We start from the raw sequence: 12,993 nt of genomic DNA, 5'->3' as shown, positions 1-12,993 counted from the left end.
ACACATAAAGTGCCTATCATGGTGCCTAGATTTCCATAACGTCATTCCACAAAGGAATGCCATAATTGATAGCTTTTGTTATAATATTATTAATAAATAAGAGAAAGTTAATAGCAGAGGCAACAACAAGTTTAAGAATCAAGTGGAAGTGCAGTCAGCTCAGGCTCCTGGTCCAGCAGGCCAACCCCCCTGTGGAAACAAACAAAAAAAGAATCAATCTGTGTGTTGAGAAATACGTTTAGTTGTATTTACATCTCAGAATTCCACTATGGGACATTATAAAGATGAACTATATTATTTAACTAATCTGGCAACTTCATGTCTCTGGAATATGGTCAGTTACTAGGAAGGAATTGGGGAAGAAAAGAAAAGGCTTGAAAAGCCACTAAACAGACCGTTCAAGGGACTTTTGGCACTTATATTCTTTAGAGAGTTGCCTGAACACTTTTTTCATTGCCTATTTATTCTTAGTTTGCAAACAATTCTTATAAGTCAGATAATCTGATTTCTTGATGTTCAGGGAATGAAATGAGGGATCAGATGTCTAGAGACAGATTTACTGATGGCATTGAGAAGTGAGAGATAGGTTTAAGAATTCAAACAGCACAGTTATCTAGATAGGGCCATTTAGTGAAGGCACAGCTGTTAAATATGTCAAAAGCTACTCTTTTTTCCTAACTTTCAAGGTGTGTATATTAGCCCAATTACTGGACAGGATGGAAAGACTTTTAATTAGGTAATATCATAGGTATAAAAAGGATGAATGAAATTTTTCTGCTCTCCCTCTTCTCAATAGTGTAATTTTTTTATCATCTGTGTTCTCTGGGCTTTATAAACCTCTGCTGTACAACATGTTCTTTAAAAATCATTGAATTATGAGGATGGAAGGGACCCTGAGATAACACTGGTACCTGTTCCTTCCCCCAAACCTTCCCATCTTAGAGTTGTCACCTACCACAGTCATCTCTCTCCCTTTCTGTCCCCCTCTGCGTAGCCATCACTGGGGTCGTTCACAAGCCTGCCTCTTGGGAAATTTTCCTTTTGTGTGAGTGAGAGACCCTGGGGCTGATTTTTAAACCTTTAAAATTCCCACAGAGGGGAATTCTTCTCTGTGGGGAGAGAATGTCTAGTTACCATAATCCTTTTTCCAAGTTGAATAATGTTATTCATTTTCTCCTTAAAGTTTCTGATTATCAAGACTTTAATAATCTTCAAGACTCTATTCTGGTCATTCCCTTTTCACACTGGCCCACCTAGGTTGTCCGTTAGCCACAGCTTGACCATAGCAGAGGCCTCCTTCGGAGTTGCTGCTGTTCAGCCATGCTCCGGCTTGGTACTGCCCGGGCACGTTCATCTGATTCCTGGTCTGACATACGGAATTGCTCATATCTGTCTCTTCTGTTGTGTTTGCCTCTGGAATTATGGAGCACCATTCATTTTCTTGAGAAATTTAATGTTACTTTCTTACCATTTTTCTTAATTTTTTGTTCATAAATTTATTTCCTGTATCTGATACACACTAAGTGTTCAATAATTCTTTTTTTAACCACTTTTCTACTATGTGTGTGTAAGAACACTTGAGATCTCTCTTAGCAAATTTCGAGTATACAATATGGTATTATTAACTGTAGTCTCCTGCTGTATATTAGAGCTCTAGAACTTATTATCCTACATTACTGAAACTTTATGCTCTTTAACCAACATCTCCCCATTTCACCTCCCCTCCTCCTGCTGCTAACTATCATTCTGTCTATTCTCTGCTTCTGTGAATTTGACTTTTTAAAATTCCAAATATAAGTGAGTTCTATGTAGTATTTTTCTTTCTGTGCCTGGCTTATTCCACTTAACTAATGTCCTCCAAGTTCATCCATGTTGCAAATGGCAGGATTTCCTTCTTTTTTAAGGTTGAAGAACATTTCATTGTATGTTTATATGTGTGTGTGTGTTTGTACCACAATTTCTTTATACATTCATTCGTTGATGGACACTTAGGTTGTTTCTGTATTTTTGCTGTTGTGAATCATGCTGTAGTGAACGTGGACATTTCTCTTAATTTTTAAGGTTTTTTTTTTTTTTTTTTGAGTGCTCCTTCTTACCTGCCTGTGATTAATAGAATTTTTTATTTCTATATCCCCAAAACCAGCCACCAATTGTTAAGATTGGAGTTAATATTGGTTCAGAACTTAAAGGAATATATAAAATGTCTAAAGGGAACTATTGCAATAATATGTATTTTATTTAGGTTCAAAGTTTTCGTTGGGCGGTCTTCTGGGATTTGATTTAGTTAAGTGTGATATGTACTCAGGAAACACATAATACTGTGTTTAGGGTTCAGAGTCAGGGGTGGTGTTCTGTGGGGTCACTCCGCTTGAGGGACTTACATTCTCTTTCAAGGTAGCTTTAACACATGGAAATGTTAAAACATTGCTTCAGTAATAAATGATGAATGCTCTCTTAGTCACTACCAAGGAGGCAGAGACTGGTTTAGACTTGAGGAAGCTTTGTGAAACAGGGGAAACTCAGACTGTGGTTCTAAACCCTAGTTAGTATATCAGTCATGTTTTACCGAGTGATCGGAGAGTTTATGCCTTTAGTAAAGATCAGATATTTACCATAATCCTATTCAGTATAGGCACAGAACCTTGTTTCTTTAAAAAGTTAATATTTATTAGTTTTATCCAATCACATAAGAATTATATGAAAACAACTAACCATAAGTCTACCATTCTATTAATATTTGGGGTATACTCTTTTAGTCATATATACAATTATAATTTTTTATATCTATTCAAACAGAAATTAAAATCTTTTTGTAATACTGTTTTATGACTTTTTTTCACTTTTTTCCCCACTTAATTTTATATCTCTTAATTTAATTAAGTGTTCTATTGAAAGTCTTATGGTTGCCGGGGCATGGTGGCTCATACCTATAATCTCAACACTCTGGGAGGCCAAGGCGAGAGGATTACTTGAGCCCAGGAGTCCAAGACCAGGCTGAGCAAGAGCGAGACCCCATCTCTACTAAAAATGGAAAAATTATGCAGATGTCATGACGCATGTCTGTTGTCGCAGCTACTCTGGAGGCTGAGGCAGGAGGATCGCTTGACCCCAGGAGTTTGAGGTTGCAGTGAGCTATGATGACACCACTGTACTCTACCCGGGGTGACTGAGCAAGACTGTCTGCAAAAAAAAAAAAAGTCTTATGGTTTTCTTATAATTTATTTCATCTGTTTCTCCTACTGTTATATATGTAGATATTATAAAATCTAGAAAAACTTTTTCTTAAAGGACAAGGCTAAGGTTTAATGATGGGTTTTTTTCACATAATTTTCTCTCTCCATTTTCCCATATTTCTACAGATAAAACATATTAGGGCCAATTTATTTGTAAAATAAATTTTAAAATCATTATACTTGGCTTGAGTATTTGCTTAAAGTGCAGTAAGAATAATCATTGGCCATAGGCTTCTTTTTTTAATTGGCTTTGCTGGATGTTTTTTTCCCATAAGGAATCTTAGGTCAGACTTAAAGCTTCTTGAGCCAAGCTAAGGCTTTAACTGCCTATAGATTCCTGTGTGAGTTGGGCAAATTCCTCTTTCATTGAGGTCCCAAAGTAATTCGGGGTTCCTGGGCCTGTCAGAAAGTAACATTATTTACTTACCACAGATCAGGAAATGTTATAGTTGAGGTACAAGGCCAGTTTTTTCCAGAGGGCTTTTTATTGGCTTTATAAAGTCAACCTAAATACTCGCAGCAGTCTGGACATATCTGAAAATACGCCATTCCAGCCAAAACCTTGGTAAAATAACCAGCATCTCTAATTCTGTCCTATTATAAAAGAAAAACAGATTCTTACTGAGCTTATGCAAATAACTATATTGGCATAAAATAAGAATACTTATGAATAGTTTCAAAATTTTGGAGAAATCAAGTAGAGAGAAAAATAAACGTTTCAAATTGTTCACAAAATATATTTTACTAATTTGTTATAAGATATAAAGAGCTCAAAAGAAGAAAAAAATTTGTTAACTTTTGGAAAACAAAATATAAAAGAATCAGCAATGTTTTCAATAAATAAGAAGTCATAAAAAATTATTGTACTCCCATGTTCTTAATTTCTGTTCTGTGTGAGGTTGAGTTAGTAATCCTAATCAATGCATCAGCTTTTTAATTAAAGTCTTGGAAGTTTTTTAGTTCAAATGGTATGATCTCTAAAGTTATTGGCTACAACTATATTTTAAGGTACCTGTCAGTGTTTTTTCTATAAATTTCCATAAGGAAGCAAATTTTGGACTGTAGCCAGCTAAAAATCACTTTTTTCACCTAGAATTAAGGTAAAATAATAATTGACAAAAAGTCTTAGAATAGTCATAGTTAAAGAGACAATTGATGAAGAAATTTGGTTATTTTTGTGGCATACAAAAATTTAGCATAATAACCACAGTTATTAATGACAACATATATTAAAACCTATAAGAATATTAGGGATCTCATACAATTTTGGAACACCTATTTATTAATGTGTTTATATAAATAAAATCTGAAGGAAGTTAAACACATTTCATATTTAACAATGCTTCGTATTATAGTTTTAATACACCAAATAAGCCAAATGTGTTTCTCTTAGACTTTTAATGACCCTAATATTTAAAAAACTAGTTTGAGGTCAAAAGACTGAATTTAGAATTTTGATTTTGGAAAGTTTGTCAAATATCAAAGGTTTAAAACACTTGTCATAAAAAACTTGTCATAAATATGATTACTGGTTAGTGTAAAATAAGTCATTTATGTAGTCCAAGTGATAATTCAAAGATTTTAAAAGCAAAACTTTAATTTTTTTATTGAGTTTATAAAGTTGATTGAGAAGACACTCATTTTCCCAAACAATTATAAGACCTAATAAAGACAATCTGAAAAACAAGCTAAAAGAGGCAAACTGAATGTTTCTCTTTCTCTCTCCCCTCTGCCCTGTTTTCTTTTGTAATTTACTCAAAAGGTGAACAAAAATCTTTTGTTATATCTGCTATTATTACATGAAAATCTTGTTTAAAAGAAAAAACCAAATTTTATCTTTGTATTAGTGTATTAAATGCTAAAGCTAATTTTAATAAAATTTTATAAACAGATCTGTTTAATCTTAATTAATTTGACCATAAGGTAAGATTTCTATAATCCTTTAGATTTATTTATGTCTTTGATCTATAAATCTTTTTAGATTTATTTTTTAAAACTTTTATATCATTTAATTTTTTTAATTAACCATTTTTAAAACCTTTAAATTAGGCAAAATTATTTTTTATTTAACAAAAACTACATTTCTATGTTGTTTTATAACCTTTTTAAACCAAAAACACATCTAATTTTTTTCATATATATGTAGAAGTATTTTTCTTATATCTAGTAGTTTTAATTATATATATTAATTACAATGTTAACTCTTAGTTACCCTTATTTTTAATGAAAAACCTAGGAAATTAAAGTAGCTTTGATCTGTTATCAGTCCCCAGTTTTTATTAGCATATTTAAATCTACTTAGCTTTCTATAAAAATAAGATGTCAAAGTTTATAAACTTAAACTTATGTTTAATAATTAATGTTTTAGTATTTTAACTTACAAATAACTCAGATATTTATGATTTAATTTAATGTAACATGACTTTAAGATTTTAACACATTGACTACCGCACTAGAAAAAAAATTTTTTTTCCCTGAGGCCATGGTGTTTTATTACAAAAATAGATTAAAAACTTCAAAAACAAAACGATCCTTTCTAATTTAATGAAAAATTTTTTATTTTTGATTTTTTTCTGTGCATGAGTTATATGCAACTTGAAAAATAGTCTTCATAACTCCCAAGGTGAAGAGGTTGTGAATTATATATGCTTCATGAGGCTCTGGGCTCAAAACTAGCATGAGTTCAATACAACTCACATGATAGTTAATGTGCTAAATTACTGAAAAGAATTTTGAAACTACAACACAGATACCATCCCAGCCCTCGTAGGTCTCAAGTAACATGGCATCCAAGATGGCTACAAAGGACTGGGGCTGTCTCTGTCCTCAATACCAGGTGAAAAGCTCAGGACAGAAGACAGGATTCTTGGAGGATCCAGCCAACTCCCCCCCCCCAATAGCCAGAAGGCAAAGCTGGGGCAGGGAAGAAGGGGCCATGTTGTGCGTGATTGTGTCTTATAAGCTGGTAGTCTAGGCATCAAGAACATGTCCCCAGGCCTCACCATGGCCACCTATTGAGACCCCAGAATCCAGAGGCTCAAGACCAAAACAAGCTCAGAATCAAATTCAGCAAGTATTAAAAATATTACAGAAGCAGCAGTTTTATGACCTTAAAACATCTAGCAGAGATAACATCTGCCCTGTTAGACCAACAGGTTCAGGTGAAAATGTATAAATTAAATTTTGGAGACATTATTATTTTATTTTACCAATGATTTGAGAATTATCTTTACTCATTAAAGACTACCAAAGTCACATGAACTTGAAAAGCATTTGGACTCATTTAATTTATGACATACACACATGTATACAGGGTACATATGTGTATGCAAGAACCCTACCACCTTGATTTTAAAACTTTAGCCATGAGACTGGCAACTCACTAATCCAAAAAGGCAGCTGGATTCAAACCAGGCCATTGAGAATGGAACAAGGAAAAAAAAAAAAACTTATTTTTTTTGGTCCTACACGTGGCCTAAGTCTTCACTGAGTCTCAGAGGAAATAGTGTTAATATCTTAAAGCACAGAGAGAGAAAATCCAAGCCATTTAAGAGGGCATTTGGATGTGTTAGAGGAAGATAAAAATTAACACCAAGATAACATAAAATCACGGGAATTTATCATAAGACTTTAGAGAGAGAAGCCATGGGATGGAACCATGCAATGTTTTTGTTTTTATAATACATTTCTTATGAAGACATTTTTCAAATGTTTACACCACACCCTTTCTTATCTAAGGCCCAAAGGAGACGTTTCTAGTAGTGTATTTAGCGTCTCCAACATGGACTTTCTTGTTTAGCCATGACACATATCAAGGTCAAGATTTTCTCACGATACAAAGTAATTTTTGGTATTCTCGAAAGCCAAAGAGATCAGGTAACACAAAAGAGAGTAGAGTTTTATATCTGAGAGGAATCTGTTTATAACTCTTCAGACCCTGTAAGGAAAAAATAGAAGACCCCAAAAGAAGGGTGAGTGGAGCCTTTTTTTTTTTTTTCCTGAGATCCTTAGGGGTTTGGGTCATTACCAAAGATGGCAAAAGAGGAACAAGGAGTAGGGAGGAGTAAAAGTAAATGGAGCAGACTTTAGCCTGGACAAATAGCTGACAATTTTGCTTTTGAACTTCTCAACTAAAGTACTCTTCTAAGTGAAACCAATAAGCCTCAACCAAGGTTAATTCCTAATCAAGGAAGCATGAGGTGTTTCCAAAGAGGTGGAAAACAGTTTTTACAACATCCAGAAAAGCCACAAAAAACAGCTCAAGGAAAGGTCTCCCTAGCCATACACCACATGTAACCCACATTTCTGTCCAGCCTGTTTTCTAGGGTCTCAGCTTCTCAGCTGACCATTTAACTTAAGTGCTAGAAGTCCTGTCTTGCTCCTACAGAATACAGGAAATCAAAAGCTGTGCATGGAAGGGAAAAGAATCAATAAATGGCAAAAGTTACACAAATATCAAGCCAGAACTTACTTATTCCCCGCCTGAGAATCAAACCTAGGCTGCTGAGGTAAAAGCACAGAACTTTAACCATTAGGCCACAACGTGGACTGGCTTTTATTGTTGTTCCCACTGGGATAGTGTACAATGGATTTATATCTTTTAGGTCATATTTTGCTCTTTAATTTTTTGTCTAGAGAATTTTTAAGGGTAGCCACAACATTTATGTGTCTTTCTTATAATGTAATTACTCTATTAATACAAATAAGGCAATTGTTTTGAATAAGAGATCTCCAAAATTTATTTTTTAAAAATTTATATCTTTTTAATTTAAAGGATCCAGCTTTAGGCCACTAATAATTTTCAGTGGTGTATTTTTTTCCCCAAACAACTCAGTCCAATAAGGCTCTTCATAGAAAGCCGAGGTGGTAATTTTCTGGGTTTACAGAAACACATTTGGTACAAAGAAAGTGACACTTAGAATCTTACATATCTCACTCAGACTCCTAATCTTTTCAGTCTGGCCACCTGATGTGGTCCCCGAAAACCACACACCCTGGATGGAGGAGCCCAATGGAGAAAATTCCCACTTGGTCACAAGACAAGCTCTCAGGGACATGAAATAAGACAAGAGCGGAACCTGATATATACATTTTTTCTTTTCCAGGGAACTTAGCGAAGTTTGTCTTACTAGACGCTAGTCTAGTCAGAACCTTGTAACTGACTAGTCTGCAGGGCTGGCTTGAATGGTGGGTTCTAGGCCTGCGTCTTACCCTGTGGTATCTCTCTTTATGACAGAACGACAATGGCAAAGGAAAGCAACAAAAAGACTATTTCTGAGAGGAAAGGAATCAAAACAATATGAATATTCTTACCACAAAGTACCAAAAAAAATACACCAGCGTCACTTTACCAAGACTAGTCACATAAAATGCTTTTCGCTCATTAATCTTAAATTTGGAAAGGAAAAAGGAGACAATGATTTTTACCATCTGCTTGACTGGAGGCCAGAGAGAGAGAAATCAGGAGTGACTGGTTAAAAGTACTTAACTGTTTTGCCGGCTTTGTCAGGCCCCGGATTCCCTTCACTGCTGGAAAAGCATCTTTGTCAGTAAATCTTTGAACATCTCTTATCATTCCCTTTGGTTAAATTATTAGAAGTGGGCTGGCTTGGAAAAAGCATATTAAGGCTTCTCATACTTATTGCCAGTCGCTCCCGGGAAGGCTGCGTCTGTTTCATTCCTACCTGCAACCTATCAGAGATTTCGTTTCTCTGCACTAGCTAACGCTCGGCATTCATATTACAACCAAAAAGTCAATTTAATAGGTTTAAAAAAGTAGTTATCTTATTGTTTTAATTTGCATTTCTTTGATCACTATTTGGGTTTGACTATTTTTAAAAATGTCTTTTATAAAGAGCTTTAATACTCTTAATCTATTTTTTTCTACAGTGGTATTGGTTATTTTTTTACTGGTCCAGTTCTGGGAATTGCTATATCATTCCACTGAGCTATTGGGCAATTTGTGTTCTAATAACACACAGTTTTAATTATTATTGCCTTATAATACATTACATCTGCTACATGTCCTATACCATTTATTATTTTTTAAGAGGTCTAGGATATCCTTCTTCCCTTCCCCCACAAATAAACTTGAAAATTATTTTGTTAGGTCAGGTGCAGTGGCTCACTCCTTTAGTCCCAGCACTTTGGGAGGCCGAGATGGGAGGATTGCTCAAGGCCAGGAGTTTAAGGCCACAGTGAGCTGGAATCGTGCCATTCCATTCCAACTGGGTGACAGAGTGTGACCCTGTCTCTAAAAAAAAAATCATTTTGTTAGATTTTGGAGAATCTATCACTGGGATTTCTGTTGGATTTGTATTAAATTTGCATCTTAATTGTGGATAAATTGATTCAATGGGCTTTTGTTCAGGAGCCTGGTCTGTTCCTCCATTTATTCTTTTATGCCCCCTCACGGATGTATACTTTTGGGGAGATTTTTTTCCCATATATTTCATGTATCTCATTGGAATTGAGATATTTTTTTCTATTATGTTTTTTAAAAACTAGTTATTGATGGTATATAGGAAAGGTGTTTATCTTGCATGTTTTATAATTGGATATACGAAAATTCTCTTGTAATAGCTCATAATTTTTTCTTGATTTTCTTGTAATGTAAATTGTCTATAAATAATGATAATTTTGTACACTTTTGTCCTTATGTTATATGCCTACTTTTTCCCCTCTTAATTATTGCACTGATTAGAACTTTGAGAACTCTCTCAAACAGCAGTCATACGTTCTTTGGCATAAAAAGTTCAGAGAATGTACTTTTTTATGGTTATCTGATTCTTACATTTTTATCTGTGAATTTAAATTGTACCTTGTTTGCCCTTTTGAATTATTTTGATACTGAAATAAAATATGGTAAACTGCCTTTTGAAGCCAAAATTAATACTGTAAATGCTATGAGTGGTGAGAATACCAAACTGTATCTTTCTGCCTCTTGCATCTTTGGCTATGATAAGTTTTAGGATTTTCCCAAATAGCAAGATGGCAGCCCCAAACCAGTTTATCTGCTTGGTTTTCTCTGATACAATTACTGTCAGGCACTTAATGGGGAAGGTGATAGCTTCTCCACAGGATTTTTTATTCCGACTAACCTTCTGTCTGCTTTAATGGTTTCAAAATTAATTTCAGATGCCCACAGAGACCTTCCTGTGAGCTGATAGTAATTGTCAGAAGAGTATATAAATTACATTGTGTTAGAGACATTGTTCTCTATTCAGGAAATCTGATATGAAAGTATGCTGATGACTTCAAAATTTTTTATGAGTCTGATTTGTCTCCTGAGCTTTATATTTCTCTATCCAGCTGTCTCCTGGACGTGCGTCTTCAGCTCAGTGTACCTGACTTAGTCCTCTGTATGTGCCTACTTCTACATTCACCATTGTCCTATTGCTCAAACTACTTCCTCCTCTCATTCTCGTGTTTCTTTGCTTACTGGATTCTCTTCTTCCTGTGATGGAAATCTGTTTCCTGTCTCCTTCCTTCTGCCATACCATCTTTTACATGGACTATGGCGGGAGGAAGTTCTAATCTCAGAACTTTTTACACTTTTCTTAAAAAACAGAGATAGAGTCTCGCTATGTTGCCCACGCTGGCCTTGAACTCTTGTCTCAAGCGATCCTCCTGCCTCAGCCTTCCCAGTAGCAAGGACTACAGGTATGCGCCTCTGTGCCTGGCTTCACACTTTTTCCTAGACATTCTCCTGCAAGTAGAGGAAAAGGGTGTGTACTACATGGGTCTGTGAGCATAGCCTGAAGCTGCTGCCATGAGTAGGTAATTTCTTTCCAGGATAGTATAGTGGTTGAGAGTGTGAATTGAGATACTAGACAAACTTAGGCTTGAATTTTGGCTCTGCCATTTATAACTATGTGAACGAAAAATTATATAACTCCTTTAAGTGGACATATGAGTTGCTTCCAGTTTTTGGCTGTTTTATACAGACATATATATATGTATATAAATAAAAAAGCTGCTATAAACATTTTTGTACATGTCTTTTGATGAACATCACTTATTTCTGTTAGATATTTGGTTATAAATATGATGTTTATATGGAGGTTTTTGCCAATTTTCCAAAGTTGTTGCACCAAGTTATATCATCAGCAATATGAGGGATTATTAAACTTGAATAAAAGTAAATTAAAAGTAAAAAGAAAAAGGTATATGGAAACACATATCTGAGAAAATAACTCTATATGTGTAGTTAGATGGAGGAGGTGATTCTAATAGTATCTGCTTTGCTTAGTGTTGTGAGCATTGAATGAATTAGTGCATATAAACTGCTTGGTGAGCACGGTGCCTTAGACATCATAAGGATTCAAAAAGGTTGCTACTGTTATTATTGGCATTAATCATTGTCATCATTTAATGATTCGTATGAATATTGCATATAACTATGTAATATTAGTATTTATTTTAGTGTAAAATTGTTTTTCCCCAAATATTCAAGTAAGCTGGACACTCTTGGAAACAATGCTGTTTACGTTATTAGATAGCTTTGTATACCTCTTGTCACACTGGGGTATATAATTATTCTAATTTGTGAAGCCCAGTTTTAGCTTTGCCCAGATTGTAGTTTGATCTTGATCCAGCCCATCTTCTACAGAGTTCTTTGAGTTATTCTTTTAAAATTTAGTTCTGATCATAAATTATATGATCAGAAAAAACCTGCTTAAAAACCTTAGACAGTTTCTAGTTGCCTCTAGGATAAAGTCCAAACCCCTTCCTAACGTTTTCTCACCATTTTTCTTCATTACTCTTATAATCTATTCATGCAAGTCTACTTGCCGTATGCTTTCACCCTGCTGGTCTGGTCCCTTTGCATTGAAGACCCTGTTTTTGACTTCTTAGCAATGTTTTCCTTTTTCAGGTTTAGTTGAATCATTTCTGCCTCACTGAAGCTGTCTTACTTAATTTCCATCTTCTCTACCCAATATCATACCAAATATTGGTGAAGTCCAATTTATCAATCCTTTTGTTTAATGGGTAGTCTTTTGTGCCCTGTTTAGGAAAATGTTTGTATATCCCAAGATCATGGAGATACTCTCCTATGAGGCTTTATTGTTTTGCCATTTGCATTTAGGACTACTGCCACTTGGAATTAACTTATATGTTTGGTTTGGGGTAGAGATCAAAGTTCAGGTTTTTTCCTCATATTACTATCCAATTGACCCAGCACTGTATATTCATAAGACTTCACTGCCTGCTTCTTTTGTCATAAGTAAGATATAAAGTATATATATATATATAAGGACTTTTGCATTTTGTTCTGTTAATCTTTTTGTCTATCTTTATGCCAATAGCATATTGCTTAATTACTGTAGCTTTTTAATGAGTTTAGATATCTGATAATGTAATTCTTGTAGCTTTGTTTAACATCAAGATTGCTTTGGCTATTTAAAGTTTTATACACACACACATGTTTAAGAATTAGCTTATCAGTTCCCTTTCTCCACTTAAACATCCTACTGGAATTTTGATTGGTATATCATTGAATATATGAATATATATGTATATGAATATATATTTGAATGTTATATTCCATAAACATAGTATATTTCTCCATTTATTTATTTAGGCCTTACAAAATCTCTTCCAGCAATGCTTTATAGTATTTTTCAATGTAGAACTATTGCATATCATTCTTTAGTTTTATCCTTAGGTTGAGTTTGTGTGTGTGTGTTTGCTATTGTGAATAGTATTATTTTATTTTTCGCTAGTCCCGCTCCTTGATCTAGATATTCAGCAACTTTGG

The 12,993-nt window shown here is 34.4% G+C and overlaps 1 protein-coding gene across 1 annotated transcript in view; it reads left to right on the top strand.

The window, feature by feature from the left end:
* The window catches only part of TTC28 (tetratricopeptide repeat domain 28), a 533,622-nt gene that overhangs the window by 276,323 nt on the left and 244,306 nt on the right, over positions 1-12,993 (top strand). The window lies entirely within an intron of this gene.

This window comes from Lemur catta, chromosome 21 (assembly GCF_020740605.2).
Source record: "Lemur catta isolate mLemCat1 chromosome 21, mLemCat1.pri, whole genome shotgun sequence".
NCBI classification, from domain to species: Eukaryota; Metazoa; Chordata; class Mammalia; order Primates; family Lemuridae; genus Lemur; species Lemur catta.
Note: the sequence above shows the minus strand (reverse complement) of the source record. Positions and strands in the feature narration are given on the sequence as shown.